The following is a 27324-nucleotide window of genomic DNA, read 5'->3' as shown; positions in this document are numbered from 1 at the left end:
GATTGTCAGCCACTGTGCCTGGCCACAAAACATTTTTGATGTGACTGAGTCTTTGAAAATCTGTGTGACTATTCTCTTTCCATCCCCAGCCCAGGAACATCCCCGGCCCCTATCATCTTAATGCAGGGAACCTCTCTGGGCACTGGACATCTTGCCACAGTCCTACCTCCCCACCAAAGCCTTCTCAGACTACCATGGCTATGTCACTAGCACATACCTGTTACTGGCTTGAATTTTTAGTGTTTTGTTTTTAAAGAAAACTTGGATATTGTAAGGTCTCAAACTGATGAACCAAGCCTCCTAGCTCACTGATGTCTTAGTTTCATGGTGTTTAAAAAAAGAAAAAGAAAATATTTCAACCAGTTGGTTTTACATTAAAACGCTGGATTTTTGGCTTCTGCTAAAAAAAAAAAAAATTAGATGATCTGGCAATGAAGGCCTACATTCCTCTTTTACAACCATCAGCAGGAAGTCAGAAGCAGTCTTCAGATGGAACAAATATCTTCAGTTTGCTTAAGTCCCCACCACTCCCTAATGTCACCTAGAAACAAAGACACTGAGCCATTTATCCCAGTTTTACCATTAACTAGCTGGGTGATCTCAGGCAAGTAACTGAATCTCTCTATGTTTCAATTTTCTCATCTGGAAAACGGAAACAATAATAAGACCCTGCCTATATCAGTTAGGTTAAGTGAGGTTCACTGTGGTTAAAAAAAAAAAAAAAATCTCTAAAATCTCAGTGAATTACCAAGACAAAAGTTTATTTCTTCCTTACACTCCAGATCTCATGTCGGTTGACACAGGGCAGGGTTAAGAGAGAGGTTGCTCTAGATATCACAGACTCAGAGTTCCAGGGCAAAGGAGGTTCCATCTTGGCACACGTTTCCATGGTCAATCCAGGGACCATGGGAGTCAGGGTTAGGAAACAAAGTGGAGAATCACTCACTAAATCTTAAGACTTCCACGCAGAAGTGACACACATCAATTTCATTCACATCCCCTTGGTCAAAGCAAGTCATTCTCTTGCGTAACTTCACAAGGGGCAGGGAGCATTAACGTGCAACTAACAGACTTACTGTAATGCTTCCAAGCTCTTCTCTTTCATGAGGCCTTGTGCCTAATTTATATTTGTAAGTTGGTATTCCTTTCCTTCAAGAGGTCCCCACAAATTGGATAAGCTTTAAGCTCTGCAAAACCTGGATCCACTTCTGGACAGAAACATTTGTTAAGAGCCCTAATGATTTCCTGACTACCTCATGGGCTTGGTGTGAGTATGGGGTTAGCACGAAGCACTTTCAAGACAGCATCAAGCACTGGGTCTCTACTCTGTGGGTATTGACTTCTATTATTATTAGGACAATAATAACACTTCACAGTTCTGACTCTCATACTGGACACAAAACACACACACATACACACACACACATACACGCACACTAAATTTGCTCAGTAAGGAATACTGGCTCATCAGGAAGTCATCACTAACCAACACAGAGAATTGTCATATGTTAGGGGATCCTTGACTGTGACCTTGAGGAAGTCCTGTTCCTTTTCAGGGCTTCAGTCTCCACTTCTGTCCATGGGGGTTAGTGGGCAGTGGTCCCAGATGACTTGTCTGCTCCATGACACTGAGTGAGGGGCCCCTCAAGGGCTGCGGGTACAGGTAGGAATGCCAGTTGTGGCGAAGAAAGCTAGAGCTGATTAATTATGCAGGCAGCTCCACCTCTGCAAACCACCCATCTGGGCGGTCAGCCTGCAAACATTGTTTCTCTTGATATTACAGGCCTGCGTGTCTTCGCCCTTAGTTGTCCGTATAAAGCATCCCAGCAGCCCACTTCCGGTGGCCTCATAAGACCCTGCCCCCACACATTGTCACTGACTCACAGCTGTAGGTCCTTTCTCTAACAAGCTTTTCTGCTCAGACACAAGAGATGAAAGAAAGGACCTCTCTGATGAAGCAGTTGAACCGGCTGCTTGATGTGTTCTTCCCTGATTTTTTTTTTTTACATCCTCCTTTGCAAGCTCCCAACTGCAGTCTCTCCAAATGCCTTTTCCTATTTGAATGCAAAAGACAGTAAAGGAAACACGCCCCCACCCCATCCTAACTCACACACAAAAAAGCCCGTTCAAGTCCCCTTCCCCCATTTCCTAGCTGAGTGTCCTGGGCAAGTAACTTAATCTCTCTGAGTCTATATCATCACCTGTAAAAACAGAGACACCTGCCCTGACCATACATGAGCGTTACATTGGAAACACCTTGTGAATGTAAAAGGGTAGAGAAGAGTGTACCACTTCTGTTTTGATTTCTCTGAATCAGTATGTAGTAGTTTTCTGTCGCTGCAAAATGAATTACCACAAATTTAGCAGCTTAAAACAACACTCATTTAATATCCCACAATTCTACAGGTCAGAAGTCCAGGTAGTCTCACCTGGACTCTGCTCAGAGTCTCACAAGGCCAACATCAAAGTGTCAGCCATCTGGGTTCTTATCTGGGGGCTTTGGGAAAGATTCTGCTTCCAGCTTTTTACAGTTGTTGACAGAATCCGGTTCCTTGTGGCTTCAGGTCTGATGTCCCCATTTCATCGCTGTCAGCTGGGGGTTGGGGTTGGTCTCTGCCTCTCCAGGCTGCCCATATTCCTTCTCATGGGGTTCCCTCCACCTTCAAAGCCACAGAAGGAACATCAAATCCTCACCCTTTCAATTAAGAGGTCACCTGATTGGCTCAGGTTCACCCAGATACTCTCCATATTTTAAAGTCGATTTACTTAGGGCTTTACTTGCATCTGCAAAATTCCCTCTCAGCAGCATTTGTGTAAATATTCAATTGAATCAACAGAAGAGGAGAATCTTGGGGGAAACAAGGGCATTTTTAGAATTCTGCCTACCATAACACAGCAATTCTTAAACTGCCTTCCACAAAGGTAAGATGATGATAGCTGTTCTGTGAAGAAAGCAGTTCGTAGCCAAACCATTTGGAGAAACACTGGGGGAAACAGAGTGAAACCAGTTTTGTTTGCTAGTTTTCAGTTCAGGACATAGGAGAGTCATTAATATGCCATTGTATCTGGTGATTCAAGGTATGCGGTATTTCCCAAATGTATTAAGCCGTAGTATTCTTTTCTGCCAGAATATCTGTTATTCTTTATAACCCAGTTTGGGATACAATCATCCAGATTTAAAAAGGAATTTGTATAGGCAAAGACAGGATGATAAACAGGAAATTCCTTATGTCTTTACACATCTGTGTTTAGAAAATTGTGACCTGATGGTAGGCTCATTATCTGTAGGTGCCCTCCGAGGCATAGTCCTGGATACCAGTTTCTGGAAGGAGTTAATTATCCGTGGCCCTCCAAGGCGCTCCTTCTCTCCTCTTCCTTCAAGGGCTGGGTCCATGGTGTTGTGCCACTAGCAAGAGGCCTTCAGGAGCCATAACTGAATGATGCTCACTGTCTTGAAGGCATTTCCCTGCCCCATGACTCAGTTTGCCTGGGATGAGTTTGAAAGGCCAGAGTGAGGTCCATAGAAGAGAAGGAGGGAGGAGGGGTTTGGGCATAGCATTCTGCTGAAACCAGGCACCTATCTGTTTATTGCCCTTCCAGGCTGAGCTTCTCTGACCAAACCTGAAAGCAGAGAGAAATGCCTCTTCTTGGAAGGTATGCTTCTAGCAAGCAGCCCTTTCCTCTGCTGCCTCTTCTCCCCTCCCTGGGACAGGCCTGGCACCACTTTTACCATCTGTCCCAGGGATATCTCACAGGCCAGACCTGTGGCCACTGTATGATTTAACCCTGTGCCTTTGGGATAGAAAATCAGTGCAGGTTTTATCATGTCTCCCCTGAAATCAACTCCAAAATAATTTTTGCCTTTGATCTATTCATCTGCCATTCTATGCTTGATTTCAAATTGTGGTTTGTTTTCTCTGTAAGAATTCCCTGGCCATCTTTTGGATAAACAGCAAGTATGTTCTGGGCACTCTAATAAATTGCAACTTCAGACAGAAGCTTGCTCTTGCTGGAGGCAAGTGATTAAACATTTTAATAGCGCAGCAAACTTATCAACAGGCTTACCAAAAAAGAGAAAAGGAAGTGATTTTATTCTCCCAGCTTGTATTTCAGAGTATTTTACTACTGGGGTCAAATGTCTGTCAAAGATTTTTGAGGCCCAAATTTGACTTAGAAGAACCTCAAAAGGTTTCTACTATGCACACTGCATCACGCTCTATAAACAGCCCAGGATTTTCCCTGCACACGCCTAACTATCCAGTTCAATATCACCATGGTGCCTAAAAGGTTTTTAATATAGATATTAAATATATCTATATCATCGCTTCAGTGAGAGCCTGAGCTGTGCTTTTTCCTCTGGGGTCTTCCAAGCTATTTGCTGCTGACATACACTATTAAAAATAAACCTACCCTGAGGAACGAGTCATTTTACATGGCATTAGGACTAATGTTATCATTTAAGTAGCTGCGGAGATTTGCCAACTACAGAGGCCCCAGATAACGAAGGAAACACGATCATGTGAGATAATCTTCTGTGCAGAAATGACTTTCATCATCTGTAATATGTAGTTTAGATGCTTATTTAAGATTTATACTATTGAACAAATATTGATGCCTTCAACAGAATAAAAAACATCAATGCTAGAGACAGGTAAAAGATCAGATCCACTTCCAGGGCTTCAGACTTGGCTGGGTATAAAACAATATGCTTGGAATCTGTGTAGTGCAGAGGGGAAGAAAGAAGGAGATTCATTTCCATTCTACCACCTTCCACTTGGTAACATGGCAGGCCCTGGCATGTACAAATGTATAGCATCTACACAATAATTTTATAAAGGAGGCAATATTTTTATCCTCATTTCACAGATGAGGAAACTGAAGGTTAGCATGTTTTCTTAAACTGAAGTTTGAATAAGTTCACTGCTAAGATATGGCAATATTGAGAATTGAACGTAGCTCTGACTGCAAAGTCTGTACACACTCTACAAATATTGTCCTCTTCCACCATTTGCAAAAGGACCAAGATTCTGACTGCTTTTTCCACTCCACCCACAGGGTAGAATATTGACAATGTAATTGACCATCTATTCATCCATGGATGCAGATGATTTCATTTATTCATCCATCAATCAATACATATTTATTGAGCATGTAATGCACCAGGCACTGTGTCAAGCACACAGCATACAGAATGGAAACAGGCACAGGCCCCAGTCCCAACAACAGAGATGGATGTGCACACGCAGACCCTCCTAGTTTGGTGAAGTTGGATGCCCTTGTTCAATGACTGCACAGCTCGATAAAGGCAGTGCCCAAGTCGTTTGCCTGCATAGTTTGGCAGCCCTTCTGATAGACCAGATGGGAGTGATGACTTCCTTAACCCCTCTCAGACACAGGGCATTGCCTCAGCCTCCCAAAGTGCTGGGATTACAGGTGTGAGCCACCACGCCCAGTTGAAATGCTCTTCAATCTTATCAGACTTGGCACTCCCCCAAAACGCAGATGTCATTACTCAACATGCGTAACTAGCTTCTGTTTAATGGCATGTTGTTGTTTACAGTGAAGCAGCACTATGACATCCATCATTAGCCCACTTCACAGATGAAGAAACTGAGACTCAGAGAGGTGAAGTGATTTATCTGTGGGCAGGTAGACGGAGTGATGCAGTGGAGTGAGAACCCTGGGCCTGATGTTTATCTCTCTTCACCTGCCCATGTACCTATCACAAAGGGAGACATCATCTGAGAGCCTATGTCCTGCAGGCCTTTTGAGGTGGGTGCTGTTGTTGTGCCCATTTTAGGGTGAAGAACACAAGACACAGAGAGGTAAGTCACTTGCCTAAGTGCACACCACAAGGAAGAGGCAGAAATAGAACTTCAGCCTGAGCCTCCTGACTCCAGACAAGAAGCTTTGGGGTGTTTCTCATCCTTACGGGGTTGTTCTCTCTGCAAAAGGCAACTCCGGATTGGTAATGACGCATCAGGTCCCCTCCAATCCTGATGCTGTCCTTGTGGGGATCAAACCCTCATTAAAGGAAAAACACTGAAGAGGCCCTCTCTTTTGTCCATCTTTCCCCCACCAGCTTCTCAGATGCTAGGATCCCTGCAGCCTCATAAGATCTGAAGCTCTTGAAAGAGCCTCTTCAGAAAACTACGGGGATCTATTGTTATATTAAAAAATAAAAATAGGCAATCCCAACACATTGAGAGGCTGTGATATGAAGATTGCTTGAGGCCAGGGGTTCAAGACCAGCCTGGGCAACACGGCAAGATCTTGTCTCTACAAAAATTTAAAGATTAGCTACTCAGGAGGCTGAGGTGGGAGGATCACTTGAACCCAGGAGTTTGAGGCTGCAGTGAACCTTGATTGTGCCACTGCACTGCAGTCTGGGCAACAGAGATCCTATCTATAAAAAAATAAAATAAAAATAACTTGCATTAGGGTTGCAGCATGGTGGAGAAAAGAAGATGAAGCAAGGGCACCAGAGCTGGTACCGGGGAAGGCCTGGTGGTGATGGTGTTAGCATCTGGTTAAGCTGCATAGCTGGTCTGATGGGATTTGGCAAACTGCAGCCCTGTCTCATTTCTAGTCATTTTTACCTGCTACATTTGCATATACATATGATATCTGTTATCCTAATTACATCTATTTTCCCAGGTACAGACAGACATACCCCAGAGTTGGGGTGCCCATTAGCAGATCACACAGGCCTCTGCAGCTGTGTTTTGATTAGCGGAAGAGGCTCTTTGGCATCAGAGAACTGAAATCACCTTTTAGGGTATGACAAGCTCAGCCAAGCGTCTCGCAAGTGAAAATCAGAGGTTTCTCTAAGGAAGGAGTGAGAACGACCATAAAGAATTAAAAGGAGAACAACCTTTAATGGTTTCAGGTGTGAAAGCTCAGTGACGCCGAAGGCCTGCCATTCATCAGACAGCATGATGTTCCAGGATCCCTCCCAGCCCACATTCACCCCCATACATGCCTCTGGAAGGAGGGGACAGCCATGGGAGCCCCCCAGGGGGAGCTCAACTCACCATTTTTCCAGGCTGGGTTCCAGCAGGGAGGACGTGAAGGTGAAGAGGCCAAGGATGGCTGGAGGCAGGAGCGCAGGAGTATTATGGATCATGATGCATGCCCACCTGCATTAAATGACTTGCAAACAATATGAAAATCCCTATGCAAGTTACTAAAAGCTCCTTTTTCTATTCTATGGCTCAGGGGCTCCTTTTAGAATTCACACAGGTATTTTCGTGATTGCATGCTCTACCATGGATTTGCATGCCCAAGCTCTCCCAACTTCCTTGGGAGGTGTCTTAGTCCATTTGCATTGCTAGAAAGGAATTTCTGAAGCTGGGTAATTTATAAAGAAGAGGTCGATTTGGCTCATGGTTCTGCAGGCTGTACAAGAAACATGGCACTGACATCTGCTCCTGGTAAGGCCTCAGGAAGCTTCCACTCATGGCAGAAGGGGAAGGGGAGCTGGCAGCACGTGTGAGAGAGGAAGGGTGCCAGGCTCTTTTAAACAATCAGCTCTCACATGAACTAAAAGAGTGAGAACTCACTCATTATGGTACCAAACCATTCATGGTGGATCTGCCTACATGACCCAAATACCTCCCACAAGGACCCACTTCCAACATTGGGGATCACATTTCAGCATGAGATTTGGAGGGAACGAACACCCAACCCATATCAGGAAGGTTGTGCCTCCGTGCTGTGAATGTGGTCTATGGGTCAATATTTTAGGTGTTAAGTTGGTGAATTCTTTGTAATACCTGGCATTTTCATAAGCTCTATCCTTTGTGACCCTTGATAACTCGATAAGGGAGAATGAGCAGGTTTTTTTTTTTTTTTTTTTTTTGACGGAGTCTCGCTCTGGAGGGCAGTGGCCGGATCTCCGCTCACTGCAAGCTCCGTCTCCCGGGTTTACGCCATTCTCCTGCCTCAGCCTCCCAAGTGCTGGGACTACAGGCGCCCGCCACCTCGCCCGGCTAGTTTTTCGTATTTTTTAGTAGAGACAGGGTTTCACTGTGTTAGCCAGGATGCTCTCGATCTTCTGACCTCGTGATCCGCCCGTCTCGGCCTCCCAAAGTGCTGGGATTACAGGCTTGAGCCACCGCGCCCCGGCCATGAGCAGGTTTTATGACCCCTACTGTACTGGGCCTAAAGACACTTAGTAAGTTACCCAAGGCCAAACAGTCAGGCTGCAGTTGAACCCTCCCTTGTACCCAGGTGCCCTAAGTTCAAGCCTGGTGCTATTTACTCTACATTTCTCTGATTTAATCACTGCACACAGGGAATGGTGGAGGACTAGAGAGGCAAGAAACATCCAGGAGACAGAATTCTCAGTATTTTTTTCCTTCTTTTGGAGGGAAGAAAAACCCTCTGGTGGCAGGGCAGGGTTTCTCACTGGAGGGAGGAAAGGCCATGTCACTAGGAGAGGTCACCAAGGATTTGTGGATTCAAAACACTCATCAGGGGAGCATTCTGGGTTGAGAAGTACCCATTCATTTTTTTCCTTGGACAAATATAGTCATGTTAGGCATCACTTAATGATGGAGATACGTTCTGAGAAATGCATCATAGAATATACTCACCCAAACCTAGATGGCACAGCCTACTACACAGCTAGGCTTTATGGTGTACCTATTGTTCTTAGGCTACAAACCTGTACAGTAAGTTACTGTGCTGAATACTGTAGGCAACTGTAACACAATGGTAAATACTTACGTATCTAAACAAATCTAAATTAGAAAAAGTACAGTAAAAATACAGTGCTATAATCATACGGGACCAGTGTCATATATGTGGTTCGTCATAAGGTGGTGTGTGACTGTATTTACTGAGGACCTACTATATGCCAGGCATTGTTCTACGCAAATGAGATTCAACTGGAGGCAGATAATGATCAATTGTGCTAAGGGCTATGACAAAAATAAAATATACCAGCTGAGACCAATTTAGCCAGGGCAGTCTCTCTGAAGAAAAGTATCTGAGCTAAGACTCTTCACTAAGCAAGAGCCATCCACCCAAGAGCTGGGAGAAGAGGTGTCCAGGCAGGGCTGCACTGCAGGCAGAGGTTCAGGAGCAGAAAGGGCTGCAGGCTTAAGAGCCAGCAAAGCAGTGGGTCTGGCTGAAGTTGGCTTGAGCAAGGTTGCAAAGAGCAGATGGTCTGAGATGAGTTTGGAGAGGGAAGCTGGAAAACAACTGGGCAAGACCTCAGAGGTTTTTTAGGTAGCCTTTAAGCTAACCCCAAACGTAGTGGCTTATAATCAACAGCTTGGTTTTTTAATTAAATAGATTAGAATAATAGTCTATACTATACTGTGTAGTAGTTTTCCAACCTTAGCATATATCAGAATCGCTTGGTAAATCTCGCAGAATGATTGATGCAGCTTATCTGAGGTTGAGCCCAAGAATCTGCATTTCTTTTCTTTTTTTTTTTTTTTTGAGACAGAGTCTCCCTCTATCACCCATGACCTTGGCTCGCTGCAACCTCCACCTCCCAGGTTCAAGCAATTCTCCTGCTTCACCCTCCCGAGTAGCTGGGATGACAGGCTCCTGCCACCTCGCCCTTCCTTTTTTTTTTTTTTTTTTTGTATTTTTAGTAGAGACAGGGTTTCGCCATGTTGGCCAGGATGGTCTCGAACTCCTGACCTCAGGTGATCCACCCACCTCAGCCTCCCAAAGTGCTGGGATTACAGGCGTGAGCCACGGTGCCCAGCCAAGAATCTGCATTTCTAGTAAGTTTTCAGGTGATGTTGGGGCTGCTGGTCCCAAACCATTTTGAGAACCACTATATTAAGAATGCATTACATATATTACAGTCAAGTTTTGTTTCTTTGAAACTCTTATTCCAGTAGTATATCTGTTCACGTGTACTGGATCCTGATGGAAAAGGTTTTTTTGTTATTATTGTTTTTGTTTTGTTTTGCTTTGTTTTGTTTTTTGAGATGGAGTCTTACTCTGTCACCCAGGCTGGAGTACAGTGGCGCGATCTCGGCTCATTGCAAGCTCCGCCTCCCAGGTTCACGCCATTCCCCTGCCTCAGCCTCCTGAGTAGCTGGGACTACAGGCGCCTGCCACCACGCCCAGCTAATTTTTTGTATTTTTAGTACAGATGGGGTTTCACCATGTTAGCCAAGATGGTCTCAATCTCCTGACCTCCTGATCCGCCCGCCTCATCCTCTCAAAGTGCTGGGATTACAGGTGTGAGTCACTGCACCCGGCCGGAAAAGGTATTTTTTTAAGGATGGGTTCAAAAGAGTTTGAAAGCCCTGGATTTAATAACATAAGACCCTTCTTTAGAAGAGAAATTATCCTTTCTTTTTGTTTGAGACGGAGTTTAGCTCTTGTTTCCCAGGCTGGAGTGCAATGGCACTATCTTGGCTCACTGCAACCTCCGCCTCCCAGGTTCAAGCAATTCTCCTGCCTCACCCTCCCAAGTAGCTGGGACTACAGGCATGCACCACCATGCCTGGCTAATTTTGTATTGTTAGTAGAGACGGGGTTTCTCCATGTTGGTCAGGCTGGTCTGGAACTCCCGACCTCAGGTGACCCACCTGCCCTTGGCCTCCCAAAAGCGTGGGGATTACAGGCGTGAGCCACTGCGCCCAGCTGAGAAATCATTCTTGAATGCTGTAATTGACTGCTGAGAATCTTGTGGCTTCCATAAACATAAATAAAATAGTAAATATACGAATGGCCCAGGTATGGTGGTTCATGCCTAAATCAGCACTTGGGGAGGCTGAGGCAGGAAGATCACTCGAGGCCTGGAGTTCAAGACCATCCTGGGAAACACAGCAAGACCCCATCTTTACAGAAAAAATAATTTAAAATTATCTGGTGGTGGTGTTGGGCACCTGTAGTCCCAACTACTTGGGAGACTGAGGGGGCAAGATTGCTTGAGCCCAGGAGCTTAAGGCTACAATGAGCTAGGATCATGGCACTGCACTCCAGCCTGGGCAGTGGGCCATCTCTAAATGTATATATATAACAATAGATGAAAGAATATCTAGCTGGAATATGAAACAAGATTCTCCTGTTGATGGCCTCACCTCGGCCTTAATTTATTATCCTACTGAATCTCCAAAAACATTGGATTGCATTTTGGCATAGAGCCCAGGATCCCACTCTAAGCTGCCTGCCTTCCTATTCAGTGCTAGGGAGCACTCCAGCCACTCTGACAATGCTTTCAGGTCCTAGTTGCATCTCCAAGGTGCTGGCATCCTCCAGAGGACTCAACCGCATTCAGTCCTTAAGATGCAAGCCCACGCACCTGGTTTGCCACACATACCTGTTGACAGTTTATGTGACAGTTTCCTCTGCAGATTCGTCCTGCTTCTCCTGTGAGCTGCACTGGTTTCAGGTCCCCATGGGAAATTAGGGATAAATCCCAGCTTCTCCTTTCCTAGACAGTTACTGACCTCAATTACAAAAAAAGTGTTGGCCGAGGCAGGCGGATCATGAGGTCAGGAGATCGAGACCATCCTGGCTAACACGGTGAAACCCCGTCTCTACTAAAAACACAAAAAAATTAGCCGGGTGTGGTGGTGGGTGCCTGTAGTCCCAGCTACCTGGGAGGCTGAAGCAGGAGAATGGCATGAACCTGGGAGGCAGAGCTTGCAGTGAGCCGAGATTGCGCCACTGCACTCCAGCCTGGGCAACAGAGTGAGACTCTGTCTCAAAAAAAAAAAAAAGAAAGGATTGGATCCCCATTTGGTAACAAACCATCCTGGTGGGGAAGTTGAGGGCTTATTTCTAGAATCCTAACAGAAAGACAGTAGCTTCTGGAATCTACACTAACTCAGGAGTCTAGAAACGTGCATGCATTCATTCAGTAAATCTATCAAGTACCTACTGTGTGCAAGGCACTAGCAAGGTGCTATGACTGTCCCAGCAGTGAACAGAACACGGCCTCCTGCTGCTCACAGCGGGTGCACTTTCTGCCTCCTTCCCCAACTTGCTAGGTGACTTAGGCCAAGCACTGCCTTTCTTAGACACTTGGCATGACCAGTAGGGCACAGAAAGGAGCATGAAACGTTACCACTGCAAAGTACCACAAGAGTGACTGAATCCCATCTCCTCGTTTTATGAATGGAAACTGGGGCTATGGTGAAGGAAAGGGACTTGCTCAGGATCACATGGTGTGTTGCTGGCAGCACTGTGTGGAAGGCTCGCTGAAACCTCAGAGGCTGCCTCCCATGTAGCCTCCTTATGCTCCTCCCCATGGCCCCTCCCAATCCCCTCCTTCTCACCTATTATGAAGATGGAAAAGTCTATCTAGTTGGAAATACATGGAACTCCAGAAAGATACAGTGGACATCAGGTAGCTGCTGATTTTTTGGAAAAATTCAAGTTTAATTGCTGTGACCTAAATGGTGTTCTAGAGAGAATATGGGTTGTCAAAGCCCAGGCCAGAGACAGAAGCAGCAAGGAGGCTCTGAACCCATCCAGGCAGAACCGACCCCCACCACTGAGGTAGGAGGTGGGACTCAATACCAGAGATAGGGCTCAGACACTGGACCAAATGGAGGACTAGCTAAAATAGGAACTAGGCAGAAGCAACTTTCCATAAGACACGCCCACCAGTGTGCCACGTCAGTTTACCTTTGCGTGGCAACACCCAGGAGTTATTGCTCCTCTCCATGGAAATGACCTGATGATGCAGGAGTTACTACCCTTTTCCTAGAAATGTCTGCAAAAAACACCCCTTAATCTGCATGCAATGAAAAGTAGGTATAACTATGACTGCAAACCTGCCCTGAGCTGCTGCTCTCAGCACACTGCCTATGGGGTAGCCCTGCTCTGCAGGAGCAGTCACAGAGCTGCATCACTGTCAGAACTGCAACACTGACACTTTGGTAAAGCTGTTTTCTTCTACCTTACCACCAGCTCACCCTTGAATTCTTTCCTGGGCAAAGCCAAGAATCCTCTCAGGCTAAGCCCCAATTTGCATCACCACTCTGCTTCCCATCTACTGCATTTCTGGAGACCACTCCTGCATAGCTCAGTGGGTGTTACATCTGTGATACTTGCCCCAGTCTACCCGTTGGAAAGAACCAACCTCTCCTCCTCAAAGTAACCATCTTGTGTCTCTCTTTAGCACTCCTCTCATTCTGCCTTGCATGGGGAAGAATTTATTCAATCACTCACCTGACGTACCTGTGCAGTGTCAGGAAAATAACTAAGATCTGGGCCATCAAGGAGATCCAGACACAGCCCCCTGCCCTCAAGAAGTCCACCCACTGGACAGGCCCAGCGGCTCACACCTGTAATCCCAGCACTTTGGAAGGCCGAGGTGGGTAGATCACTTGAGGTCAGGAGTTTGAGACCAGCCTGGCCAACATGGTGAAACACTGTCTCTACTAAAAATATAAAAATTAGCTGGGCACGGTGGCACGTGCCTGTAATCCCAGCTACTTGGGAGGCTGAGGCACAAGAATCACTTGAACCCAGGAGGCAGAGGTCACAGTGAGCTAAGATCATGCCACTGCACCCCAGCCTGGGTGACAGAGCAAGACACTGTCTCAAAAAAAAAAAATAAAAATCCACCCATAGACAGCTGTCACCATATATGTGGTAAGTGTGGCAGCAGAGGACTTCTGGAACCCCAGTGAAGGCCCTGAGTTGAGCACACATCTCTCTCCCCAGCCAGTCTTTGGTCTTCATAAGGCATGGACTATGCCATGCCCATTCGCTCAGCTCTGTTCATCACCACCTTCTGAAAGATCCAGCAGCTTCCTCAGCGAATCCTTCTGAAGAAGTGGTGAGAAGACAGAGCTCTCTAGTCTCCTTGGAAAACTGCAGGCACAGCCAAGTCTACAGAATCACACGGGGAATTCCCTTCTTTTTCTCCTGCCACCTGCCCCACTCAGTGGCACTAGATGATTATGATGCAGCCTATGGGACTGTCCTCCCAGGACTCCTTTTCCAGGAATTGTTGCATCACTCCCCATCTCCCATCTTCTACATGGTCATCAAGGGAATCACTCTGTAAGTCCAACCTGACTCCTGACCACAGCCTCAGCGGTTGGCACCTGTCACCTTGAGCCAAAAAGAGATCTTTCAGGAATCCTTGAAACGAAAATAAAAGAGAGCCTCCAGTATCTTCAAGCAAGGCGTGAAATGTTCTAGGTAGCCTCATTTCCTTCCATGAGGGTGCCAGAAGTGGAAGAAGCCAGTGTGCAAGTGGATAGGATGAGCAGATGCTCAGCGGGAAGCAGAAAAAAAGATCACTTGTCCTGATCCCATTTGAACCCCTCATTTCATTAGGTCCTGTTGCATCTTTTCTGCGATACTCCAGAAAAGTCTTCCTCTTTAGTCTCCCTCTTCCATAAACTGGTTCAACTTGAGTTTCTGTTACTTGCAACCCATGGCCTCCGAATGGTGCAATACTGCTCTGAGAAGCTGCTATGCTTACAAAGTGTCATGCCTTTGGGGGAGTTTCTTCTCTATCCAACCCTCACCCCTACCTCAAACCGAGAGTCACCCACAGATGGTGCCATCATTGTATTAGAAGGAAACCAAGTCACAAGCTATGTTCAAGAACATTGAAAAATAACATGAGCCACTAATGATAATGGAAGATGGTTAGCTAAGCTCCAGGGCAAGGTGTCTGTAATAGATGTCTTTTGGCCATAGATCAGTGAGATGTTAAAGTCCAGGCTGGGAAGAACAATGAAGAAATAATTTATCTTCATTGTCTTTATACTACTACTATGCAGTAAAGCATTTATGAGCTAGAGAAAAAGTTAAACTTGACCACAGGTATCAGTATGGTAAATAGATTGACTGGCCTGGGTCCTTGTTCTATGTAAAAGAGGAGTTAAACATATACATTGTTATTCCTCATAGTGGACCATGGCCAACTCCCCAACGGCTAAACCACCCTCTGTCACCTGGCAAAGGCCATGCAGTTTGGGGTTTGAATCCAGCTCCAGTGGTAGGTCTGAGGTTAATCACTTTCAGCAAGTGGTTTGGTAGTGGTCGTGTGATCCAATTCCAGCCAGTAAGACTGAAAGAGAGGTTTGCCAGAGGCTTCTGAGAAAGGTATTTCATGCACTTGAGAGAGAGAGAGAGAGTATGAAAGTCCACTCTCACTTCCCCCAACATGATGTGAACAAGGAAGCAAAGAGCTCTGATGCCTGTGGCTGCCACTCTGAAGCCATGAGGGAACCCAGCCTTCAGATGAAGCAGGTACAAGTCCCTGATGTCATGATGAAAGCCCTGGATTAATTCTGAGTGTGGGAGTGAATAAATGTCCTTGCTGTTAGGTCCGTTTGAGTAGTGGATTCTATTACTGTCTGCTGAACGCATCCTAACCAATGCATTCTCTACTCAAAGGAAGAGCAGTGGCCAGGTGCAGGAGCTCACGCCTGTAATCTCAGCACTTTGGGGGACCAAGGCAGGAGTGGATCACCTGAGCCCAGGAGTTCAAGTTTGCAGTGAGCTATGCTCATGCCACTGCACTCCAGCCTGGGCAACAGAGCAAGACTCTGTCTCCGGGAAAAAAAAAAAAAAAAAAAAAGAACAGCAACAATTGTGAGTGCAAATCTCAGCTCTGCCACTTGTTGCTTGTATGAAATTGAGCAATTTACCCAACTCTTCTAAGCCTCAGTGCATTAATCTGTAAATCGGGACATTAATGTTACTGTGGTGGTGACTGGTCAATCTGGACTATCTGGAATCCAGTCCCCCACCTTCAAAACTTTTTTGGGAGCTCCCCCAATGATACATAGTCTTGGAGAAAGATAGACCCTGCTAAGTACTCTTGTTGCTTAACAGACAGCATCTCTTTTTCCTGACCTGGTCTAGCCAAATGGCCGGTCTTGAAGTAAGCTCAACAAATCCCGATTGAGGGACTCCAGGCCGTGGAGATGACTGGAAGTTTTGTTGATTGTAGTCACAGAGGTGTCACATGGAACAGCCTTCCTGATTCTCTGGGGTTCCCTGAATCCCCCTTCCTTTTCAAAACCTTGTGCTCCAGCTTCTGACAACCTCCTTCCAATAAACTCTCTTACTTTGAGAAAGCAAGTCAGCTTCTGTTGCTTACAGCCAAGAAAGCTGGCAGATGAAAGGGTCCTCTTTATAAGGCTGTGGCGAAGCTTCACTGAAATCACTCTTGTAAAGCCAGGCTCCATACATGTTAGCTATTGAGATCAGTACAGACTCAGATGGCCCCCACGAAAGGATGATCTGAGTTCAACACAAGGTTTTGATTGACCAAAAAGGGTACACAGTATCCCAGTTGCTGAATTGGCAAACTTCCCCTCTACACTTAACTTTGGCTGCTTGGAGTCTCACGCTTGCCACATTCACCACGAATTGGCAACATGTGATGAACACAACGGCATGGAGGCGCAGACCCTCCAAAAGCCAAATCCAAACAAAAATGTTGAGTGGCGATGCTGGCAGCAAGTTCTCCTTCTTAACCATGGTGTGCTAGTCCTGATGTTAAAATCACTTTACAGTCTCTGGACACACAGTCAATGGGCAGCACGAGTGAGTCAGGGCACTGAGGGAACAGGGGCTCGAGGGCAGAAATCTGAGACCAGCTCGAGAGGACAAGCAACTATCCCAGGGACTTGTCCTACAACTGCTCTACCTGGCTCTTTGCACCATCAAGCATGTTGCGAAGTGGTTGAACCTGCTCCTTAACACACAGAGGAAAGGGTCAGATGACTGAGGCACGTGGCTGTACTTTGTAAGTTGGTACATTCCAGACACCAGGGATCATTGCCATCAACCTCACTACCACCATCATCAACAGCCTGTCTATCTCCTCTCTAACATTTATTGAGCTATTATTATGCTCCAGGGACAGGTTTAACATTTCGTAAACACAAGTTTATGAAATCCGTGCAAGAAATTAGGAGGTCAGGTACTATACTATTCATTAATAAACTGATGCATAGTGTACTTGGATGACCTGCCCAAGGTCACATGGCTAGCAGGTAATAGAGCCATGACTCACCCCCAGGTTTGGCAGGGTCCTTAACCATGCAGCAACAACTCAGCAATATTGCTCCAGAGATGCCCTTCCTTCCAAACACACACACATTCAGACTCTAATTTCAGCCTGCCCTATGCTCAACAGACTTTTATCTGCCATTTTAACAGCCACACAACAGAACTTTGCTAAAGTGCCTTTGTTTTTTTTATTTGGAAGATGGGTTTTATGCCCTGGTTGGGGCTGGTGGTGGAGGCTGTCTCTTCCACATTATAAACACTTACGAACATGCCATAAAAATGTCCCCCAGGTGCTTATGGCAATCTATGAATCACGGCCATTTAATCTCATGTGTACAGTCAGAGGATTGGGCCCACACTTTTTTTCTATGAGTTTGGCCTATAGGCTTTAGGCTTGTAAATCTTCCCTCACACACTGATGCTGGGACACCAAGAAAAACAATTATTTATGAATGGGATATTCAGGTGTTCTGCTCCAGATTAATTGCTTTCAGGCCTATTTAACAGACATCTAACATGTCAATGGTAGAAAAATGAATCACCGCCACCACTGCAATGAGGAAGAAAAATCAGAAAAGGCATGCATCTTCCTGAGGGGGCACCGTGAGCTGGGCTTGTGTCTGTGGGGCCAGTATGGTGAGGATCTGCGGTTCTGGAGGGAGGGCAGCTGTGAGGATGACCACGCACAAGCTCACCCCAGTGAGCCCACACCGCCACCCACCCCAGCCAGCAGTGCCTGACTTTTTTACTACTCTTCACTTGTTCCAGAGAAGAGAAAGCACAGATCAATAGGATGCTTGACAGAGGTGCCTGCAAGCACGACCATTCCTCAGGCCAGACACTGATGGCAGCTATCACTAGCAATAAAAGGTTGCTGGAGACAGAATAGAGGCTCTTCCCTTTGTGGGCCGGCTACTCCTCTCTGATAAACATCTCCTGCATGAGCTCGCAGCAAAAGAACCATTTCCAGGAGGCAACGTGCTCCCTGCCTGCCATCTGCACTCGGCTTCCCAACAGACATTTCCTCATGTTGTTCAAAAGGTTTTCTCGGCCGGGTGCGGTGGCTCATGTCTGTAATCCCAGCACTTTGGGAGGCCAAAGTGGGTGGATCACTTGAGGTCAGGAGTTCGAGACCAGCCTGGCCAACATTGTGAAAACCCATCTCTACTAAAAATACAAAAATTAGCTGGGCATGGTGGCAGTGCCTGTAATTCTAGCTATTCAGGAGGCATAGACAGGGGAATTGCTTGAACCCGGGAAGCGGAGGTTGCAATGAGCTAAGATTGTGCCACTGCACTCCAGCTTGGGTGACAGAGCGAGACTCCATCTCAAAAAAAAAAAAAAAAAAATTCCCAGGCTCACAGGTACTGGCCAGGCCACCTCTAAGGATCATTGCATTTTATTCCTGTGCATTGTGTGGAATGGGGAATGCTGCTGGAGGTTTTGTAGCAGCTCCTGGCTCTCGGGAAGGTGGTGCAAAAACCCACATGCTGTCAAAATCCATTCCAAATTAAATTCCTAGAGGGAGGCCATACCTCATCAAGTCCTTCTTTATTTTTTTGGAGAGGAAAAGACATTATTTTGCCAAACTAGTTCCTTACAATGCAAATTTTTTTTTTGGGGGGGTCCCTTTTGCTGTGTTTGGAAAAAACAAAACTGCTGTGGATGTTACAGCCAAAGTGGGCCCAAGAATTCTGCCTCCTTGTCTGGGCCGGCATCCCTCGCTGGTCTTGGTTAGGGAGGGTAGACAGCGACCAAAAAACTGTGGTCTAGTTCTGAAATTGATGACACAAGCACATACCCACTGGGGCTCCTTTCTCCAACCCTCCATCACATCTTAAATGGGAATATGAAATTGTTGCCCCTCCCACGTCCCTACTGTAAAGGTAGGGGTGGGGGGTATACAGTGAAAAGACAGTGAGAAAGCCTCTGCAGGCCTCTAGTTTAAACTTGGTATTACCACTAAGAGACTCTAGGCCTTAAAAATTAGGACAATAACATCATAACACATTTTCACTCCAAAGTCAGCTTAGCAAGCTTATAGAATATTCCACGGTAGAATTGGGGGAGTAATCTCTATAGAAAGAACCATCTGAGGCAGGGTTTCTCACTCTCGGCACTGTTAACATTTGTGGCCTAATTCTTTGCTTTTGGGGGGCTGTCCTGTGCAGTGTAGGGTGTTCAGCAGCCTCCCCGGTCTCCACCCACTAGGTGCCAGTAGCACCCCTCAGTCATGACAACCCAAAATGTCTCCAGATATTGCGAAATGTCCCTGGGGATGGAAGTTGCTCCCATCTGAAAGCCATTGCTCACAGCAAAGGTGTGGAGATGGGAACAAGCCTGGTACATCCAGGATCTAGAGATAAACACTGCACAATTATTACTCGTGTCGTTGGGTGGGTTCCTGAGAACACTAAATGAGATGTGAAAGGACTTCATAAAATAATCATCATCACCATCATCATCCTCATCACAGCAGCTATTGTTTCCTGAGTGCCTATCACATACCAACCATATGCCTGGCACTGGACACTCACCATCTCTAACAAGTATTCATGGCAATTAATGCTGGTGCCATGGGCTGGTGACTCACAATACCAGAGAGTCAGAGCCATCGTGTTCACCAAATATGGCAAACGAGAAGTAGCATGGCCAGGCTGCCCTCACTGCTGCAGGGGAAAACAGAGGGTGTGCTCTTTCTTCGCTCACAGTCCTGTGTTGTCACACTAGGGATGTTTCTTGATACAGGATGGGCTGGAGAACTGAGTCATGCTCCTATTGGAAAATCACTAGTCAAGGTGACCCCCGCCCTACTCCATTCAACCACACACGACTTGTGGACTCACTGGCCACTCATTTACACCCTCACTACACAAAGAGTGGTCCGTGACCCACAGCCACAGCAGCACCCCAGAGCTCATTAAGGAATTCAGAATCTCAGGCCCCATCCTTGACCTTGCAATTCAGAATCTTCATTCTAACAAGCTCCCCAGGTTATCTGTGAATGCATTAGAGTCTGAGATACTGCTCTGTGGTAAAGAATCCAAGGCTGCTAGCATCTGTCAGCATGTCAGAGTGTGCATAGATGGACCAGAGCATCCCTTCACTCTCTGGATTCACCCATTCGATAAATATTTCTCGAATGCCTACCATGTGCCCCACCCATGTGGGGCTGACAGTCTGGTGGCCTCTGGCCACACCCGCCCCCCAGCTGGTGACTACCCAGATAAAGTCACTCAGTTTACAACATAGGAGGAAAATGAAGCTCTACCAGATTAAGAAACTTGGGGAAATCCCACTGCTAATAAACAGAATAAGAGTTTTAACTCAGGCATTCTTTTCCCAAATCCTGCCCCCTTCTCCTATATTCATACTACTTTTCACCCACACTCAGTGGGGCAAAGAGAAGATACAGAGGTTCCTGCCTATCCTAACTACTCAATCATACTAAAAGCAGGATTGCAGGATAGGGGTCACACACACTGGCGGCCGGCATCAGTCGTGAACTCATCCAGAATCAGAGGTTCAAAGACAGTTTCGTTCACTGGGGTGGAGTTAGCTTTGCTCTAGGCTCTCCATCAGTTTCATCAGTTCTAAATAAAAGGCATTTAAAGACCACCCATAAAAAAAATACAAAGCAACTACAGTTCCTGAGATTTTGATGAGTCTGTACCCTCACACTGTATCTTCCTAGTATCTTAAACCAAAACAGGGACCCAGAGCAGGTCAACGCTGGGAACTCCAGAGTCCTGCCCCAAATCCTTTTGCACCTGGGATTCCTAAAACTTGAAGCCTTTTTTGTTATCAGGTAGTTTTTGTTTTCTCGTAAAAATGTCATGAGACCTGGTTTTAAGCATCAAGCAACTCCAAGGCTTCATGATTTCAGAGAAATTGCTCATGAGTCTCAGTTTTCTGCTCTGTAAAATGGGAAAAACAGAAACATTGGATAGAGTTCTTGGGGGAATATGTTGAGCTAAAGGGGGGACTGTGCTCAGCTGGAGTTCTGGAAAGTGTGCAGTAAAAGGCAAATACCTTCTCCCTCCCTTTTTTTCTGTAAACATCCCAGGGGTCTGCTGAGGGCAGATGACACCCAATGAGTCTCCCTAGCAACTCTCCAACATGCGCGGCTGAGCTGCGCTGGGCTGGGAGTGTGATGGAGGCAGGGCCCCGTTCAAATGCACCACCACACCCGGCTACTTTTTTATTTTTATTTTTTTGTATGCACTCAGTCTCATTATGTTGCCCAGGCTGGTCTTGAACTCTTGGCCTCAAGCAATCCTCCAACTTTGCCCTCCCAAAGCACTGGGATTGCCGGCGAGAGCCAATTCATCCGGCCTCTCAGTGTTTAAATTAACCAGTTTCTGTTTCTGAAGCTAAGAACCCTGACAGAAGCAACCCTCAGTTTAATTCCTGGTCTTAAATGTAACTTGTAGAAAGAAATAAATGTGTACGCTTAGAAAATCCCTACCACTGACCTAATTCCACTATGTCCACACAAGTACTTCTGAAAATGAAGCCCTTGGAACACACCCATTGGAGTCAACTTTGGTGTAACTAGGGTATTGATGAAAATGCAGATTCCTGGATTAGACTCTTGGAGGCTGCAGTTCAGAAACAGGCTTTTTTTTTTTTTCCAAAGTTCCCTTTACCCATCTTTCTAACTGTTGTGCTCGCTAAAATGTTAAACCCACTGGTCTCTGGTGCTTCCTAACCTTTTCTACATAGACAAGTATTAACATCTGTGTGGCTCACTGTGATGAAAGCCAGAAGCTCCTATGACCCAAGGCAACTGGACCTGGGGGACTCTGGCTGTCCCAGGTCATACCCAGCCACCTTGAGCACTAAGGGGAAACATCTAACTACCCACCTGGTGGGTAAAATGGCTGTGAGGTTCTGGACTATTTCAGAGCTACTCAAACTCTGGTCCATGGACTATTGTGATCCATGAGTTTGTAATCCATCTGCAACACCATAACTACAGAAACTGAAAGCAAGCATTGAGAACTTACTTTGGTACTTTGCCAGAATAATTTCTTGGTTGCTAAATCCATCATACAATTTTGGAGTAATGTTTTCTGTGACCCTGTTTTCTATTTCATTTTTTTCAAGTAATATTTTTCTCATGTATTCCCCAAAATATTGGTCCATAATACATTTGGAAAAAAAAAAAAAAAGAAAACCAATTGGTCTTTCACCACAACTGATCCACAGCATACCAAAAGAATCATCCAATGGTGAGTTATGTCCGTTTGGGTGTTCTGTGTCATGTTGGTCCAGCTTCAGACCTTGAATTCCCCCTGGATATGTCTGCCACTGGGGGCTTTGGCCTTTACTCTCACCACAGACCAGGCATCTAATCGTGAGACTAGATTAGTACCTGACAGCCAAAGGCCTTTTCATCTCCAGGCAGAATAACAGAAGGAGTTACTACTACTCAGAAGCACAAGGAAAACTTTATGCGCTCTCCAGAGTCAATGTAGGTGGCTCAGTGCCAGCCCTATCCTGTCCCTACCCTAGCTTTGTTCCCAGATCAAAACACAACCAGGCCCCCGAGAACTTTTAGGGTTCAAATGCTTAAATATGACAGTGGCAATTTTCCTTTTCCCTTTAAATTCTTTATGTACAACGACCATTTTCAAATAGTTTGGGAAATGAGAAACTTAACTTTTCAATTTTATCAAGGTATTGTGGAAATACACTGAACAGCACATTGGACAAATGTACAATTTGATCAGTTCCTCTGCCTCCTGGACTCAAGCAATCCTCCCACCTCAGCCTCCCAAGTAGCTGGGACTAAAGGGGCACGCTACCCTGCTTGGCTAATTTTTAAATTTTTTGTAGAGATAGGGTCTCACTACGTTGCCCAGGCTGGTCTCAAACTCCTGGGCTCAAGCGATCTGCCTGCCTCAGCTTCCCAAAGTGCTGGGATTATAGGCATGAGCCACCATGCCAGGCTTGATCAGTTTTGAAATAGGTATATAACTGTAAAACCATAAGTACAATCAAGATAACAAACATTTCTATCACCCTGCAGAATTTCCCTGTGCCCCTTGACAATATCTCCCTCCCTCCCCTTCCACTCCAGGCAACCACGAAACCACTAATTTGCTTTCTGCCCGTATGGATTCATTTGCATTTTCTGGGAAATTTACATAAATGGAATTACAATGTGTGTACTCTCTCGCTGCTGGCTTCTGTTACTAAGCATAATACTTTTCAGATTTATCTACATCATTGCAAGTATCAGTACTTCATTCCTTTTATATTGCTGAGTAGTACTCCACTGAATAAAACTGTTTCTATGCAATTGCAAAAACCAGTTTTGAAAAACGAAATTTAACTTTTTTAATCCTCCTGAAAGTATAATAACAAGAAAAAAGGAGGAAAAAGGAAAATAAAAAAGGAGCCCCCTTCTCTGCCCTCATTCCCACCTCAGGATCTTTGCACTTGTTCTGTTCTTGGCCTGGAATATTTCCCAAATCTTGGCACAGTTCATACCTTCTCATCATTCACATCTCAATGCTGTAGTCACTTCCTCAGAGGCCTTCCAAGATCACCATTATATCCTAGATGCCTATAATATTGACTGCTATATAGTAGGTACTCAATAAATATTGGTTAAGTCAAAGTATAAGAGAATAAATGAATGAATGCATGAAAAGGTGAAAGAGCACTATAGATTGAACAATAGTTTTAAAAGTTATAAAATAGTTTCTTTTGCAAAATCTCAGAACTCTCTAATAGAGTAAAGAAATCTGGAACGCCACCCACTAACGTGCGCTTGCTTATGGATTGGTGCAGGGATCTAGACCAAACCCAGCAGCTGTGACATGAAAATCTATTTAACATGATGGTGAGCAAGTCAGCCTTGGTGATCCTCACCACACTGGCTGGCTCCGGTGCTCCTACAAATCATCTGAAATGCTAAATCATGTTTAAATCCCTCTGATTGTGACCACTGGGGACTCTGAAGGACACTCACATGTAATTTACATACTGCCAAGCTCCTAAGGGCCTCTAAATAAAGCCCCCGAGGGCTCCCAAGCACTATTTTTGAGGAGAAGGACATGGAGCGACAGATTACATCGAGTCTGCTACCCCAACATCAGGAAGCAAAGAAACCTCACCCTCCAGTTGCTGGGACATCTGCAAATGTCTTAAGCTACATTTGCTGTCAGAGGCTTCCCAGGGAAGCCGTGATTACAATGAAAACTGTACACAGATGCTACCGTCTCTCTCATTTTCCACAACTCCCCTGGTAACAGGTATTTTTGCTCAGATTTTCATTCCTTTTCCAGATTCTGACCATAAAAAGTGTTTTAATCTGAAAGCACACGGGAGTGGGTTTCACAAGGGCACTGTGCCTTCTGCCTGCAAATGTTAAATTACATTTGGTGACAACACGGCTATCATGCCAATAATGAGTTGGTCCATGCAGCACCTACTGCAGGGTCTGAATGCAGATCCAGGAGACACACACCTTTAAGGGCAGGACAGGGTGATGGGCGGAGTTTCCATTCCAATTCTTGTATTTGGCTACAGATTGCTCTATTGTAATAAACATGACTAATTTTCACAATCTGACAAAACGGGAAGTAAAATTGCCAGAAAAGTGAGGCCTATGAGACCGTAAGTGGTTCAAACCTTACAGGTTCCTACTCCCCCCCACCCCGCCCAAAAAAACGGCACTTGTTTTTTTGTTTTTTTTTCTTTTTTTGCACAATTCAGAAAACTACACAATTTTTTGTTTTAAGTGAACCAAATAAAACAACCAAGTGAATACAGGCTGGCACCTGAGCAAAAGGCCACTTACATGTCCACTGGTGCTTCTAAACCTTCTAGAAGCATGAAGACGGTCTGTCCCTGGCCCAGGTGACCCATAGGCACAAGGATGCTTTGGCTCATGCACAACTTGCTCTATTCTCAAATTTCTCTACTAGCCAGAACCACCCGTTCGAATCTTAGAAATTACCTGAGATGAAGCAATGCTTTTATTCCTTCCACTACACTGTTCCCTTCACCCCCAACACTGAGCCAGGCAATAACACGCTCTCAGCAAATAACATTTGATTAATTGCTTGTAAGTAAGGAAAATATATCTCGTGCCTAGCACGTACCTCTGTGACATGAATGAATAAATGGATGGGTGAATACAGAATGATACCTTAACCATAGGATATCACTTGATTCTCACAACCACCTTGAGAAGTAATAACAATAATTGTTCACACCTATAATGTGCTCATTATATGCTGGCCACTATTCTAAATTCTTCATACATATTAACTCTTTTAACCCTCCAGAACTCTATGAAATATGGATGATAATTACCTTCATTTAACAGACCAAGAAACTGTTGGAGACATATAGAGGTCACACTGCTGGTAGGAGGCAAAGCCAAATCCTTGTTAGATGCTCTTAAGCACTATGCTTCTTTTCCCTTGGCTACATTTTAAGATGCAGAAAACGGAGGGTAGCAATATTAATTTTTATTTTTATTTTATTTTATTTTTTGAGACAGACTGCAGGGGCGCAATCTCAGCTCACTGCAATCTCCGCCTCCTGGGTCCAAGTGATTCTCCTGCCTCAGCTTCCCGAGTAGCTGGAACTATAGGCGCATGCCACCACGCCCAGGCTTTTTGTATTTTTAGTAGAGACGGGTTTCACCGTGTTAGCCAGGATGGTCTTGATCTCCTGACCCCGTGATCCGCCCGCCTCGGCCTCCCAAAGTGGCGATCTTAATTTGAACAAGGCTCCCGGATCTGCAGAGGCAAGCCTAGGGCTTTGTTCCCTGGCCAGTGTTAAATGGCAGAGCCAGAATGCGCACCCAAATAACCTGACTGTGAGTCTGCACGCTCAACTCCCAAGTAGCACATGTGGAATCAAGCAAGTTCACTGCAAATACGTGAGATCCGTAGAGGAGAGATTGTCCAGGGGGTGGAGATAATAGGCACTGGGTTATTCAGCACTGTTCTCCCAAACGGAAGGTGCTGTGAGGTCCAGGAAAGAAAGAGGAAACAAAAACAAACCTGGAAAATGTGGGCTGCACCCCGGTTCTCTTGAAATCATTTTGCTTTGATTGGAGAAGGAGGAATGTGCTGGCATCTTCCCTTGTTTAGTTCCCAGGCATCCATTACAGCCTGAGCAAAGTCCACAGCGAGGCCTGGGCCCAGTTCTCAGCAAAAGTTACATACATTACACCCTGAGCAAAGTTCTGGGTGAATCTACTCCAGGGTTGGAATTTACTACAAAACATGTCCAAGAGTCTTGGGGAAGTGAGGAAACCCAGGATGAAAGAGGCAAGGCCAGGACAGAAGGAGAATTTATAAACATGAAGAGGAAGAAAAGATTGGAGCTAGTTGCTAACATTAGTGTGTGGGTTTGGGATTATGGCTTCAGGGATAATTGCTTCTGTTCTGAGAAGGCATAAGAAAACAGGGAGACACGGGTTTGGGGTTGGGAAATGTTGGTCTCTTAAATGTAAAACTCTATGTTAAACTGGACGTTGAGTTGGAGAGAACAATACTGTTAATGTGGCTGAAGACACAAAGATAAAAATTCAAAGAAAGACATTATAGTGCAATGATTAAGAACGTTTAGTCAATCTGGGAAAAGGGGAAGAGGGAGAAGAGTGGGCTATACCCACCCCCCCCACCACCCCCACCCCACAGCCTTTTTTTTACCCCTTCCTTACTGACTGCACATATGGAGCTGAAAAGTAAAGAATGTGGGTTTGTACTGAAAAGGTTGCACAGGATTGATGAATTGAAGTTCATTGTGGGGACAGGGTAAAGCTACAAATGTGATTCAAATTGCAGCCCCAAGAAGCACCTCTCCCCATCAGGGAAAAACCAAAAAAGATCTTTGCTCAAAAGTCAGTAGCAAGAAACCCTGAGAAATATTTCCTATGAAAGTCATCGCTCAGCTGAGACTTGTGGAGTTTGTAAATTATCAACAATGTGAGTGACAGGCAGACCTTGCTCACAGCCAAGTGTCAGTACCCCAGAACAGTTCTGAAACCAGACCTTGCCGTTTCATTTCCACCAAACAGAAACCAAAAGGTGCTTTTACCCGCATGAAAACTGAGGAAGAGCAAGGGTTCACTGCACACAACTTTTTTTTGGTAAAAATCAAGATGCACATCTCTGAGAATTTTTTCTATTATTTAACAATGGAAGTTCTGCTGAAAAAGTGGCAGCGTAGAATTTTTTAAAATAAAACTTTGTTGCAAGAGATGTGCTAAATTAGTTCATCCAGGAGTGCCATAGGGAGGTCGTTTGAGGGGATCTCATTTATGAATGAAAGTGAGTTTCCTGGCAGACTACCAGTCTCTTCCAAATGCACACGCTCTGA

The 27324-nt window shown here is 45.4% G+C and overlaps 1 long non-coding RNA gene across 1 annotated transcript; it reads right to left on the bottom strand.

Annotated features, from left to right (window-relative positions):
- Positions 1 to 740: 740 nt before the first annotated feature.
- Positions 741 to 23016, bottom strand: LOC112428550 (uncharacterized). Its single transcript, XR_003020548.2, has 2 exons — positions 7035 to 23016; positions 741 to 3487 (listed from the first exon to the last, which is right to left on the bottom strand). It is a non-coding gene; the product is annotated as an uncharacterized lncRNA (long non-coding RNA).
- Positions 23017 to 27324: the final 4308 nt, after the last annotated feature.

This window comes from Macaca nemestrina, chromosome 18, assembly GCF_043159975.1.
Source record: "Macaca nemestrina isolate mMacNem1 chromosome 18, mMacNem.hap1, whole genome shotgun sequence".
NCBI lineage: Eukaryota > Metazoa > Chordata > Mammalia > Primates > Cercopithecidae > Macaca > Macaca nemestrina.
This window is presented reverse-complemented; position numbering and strand designations above follow the sequence as displayed.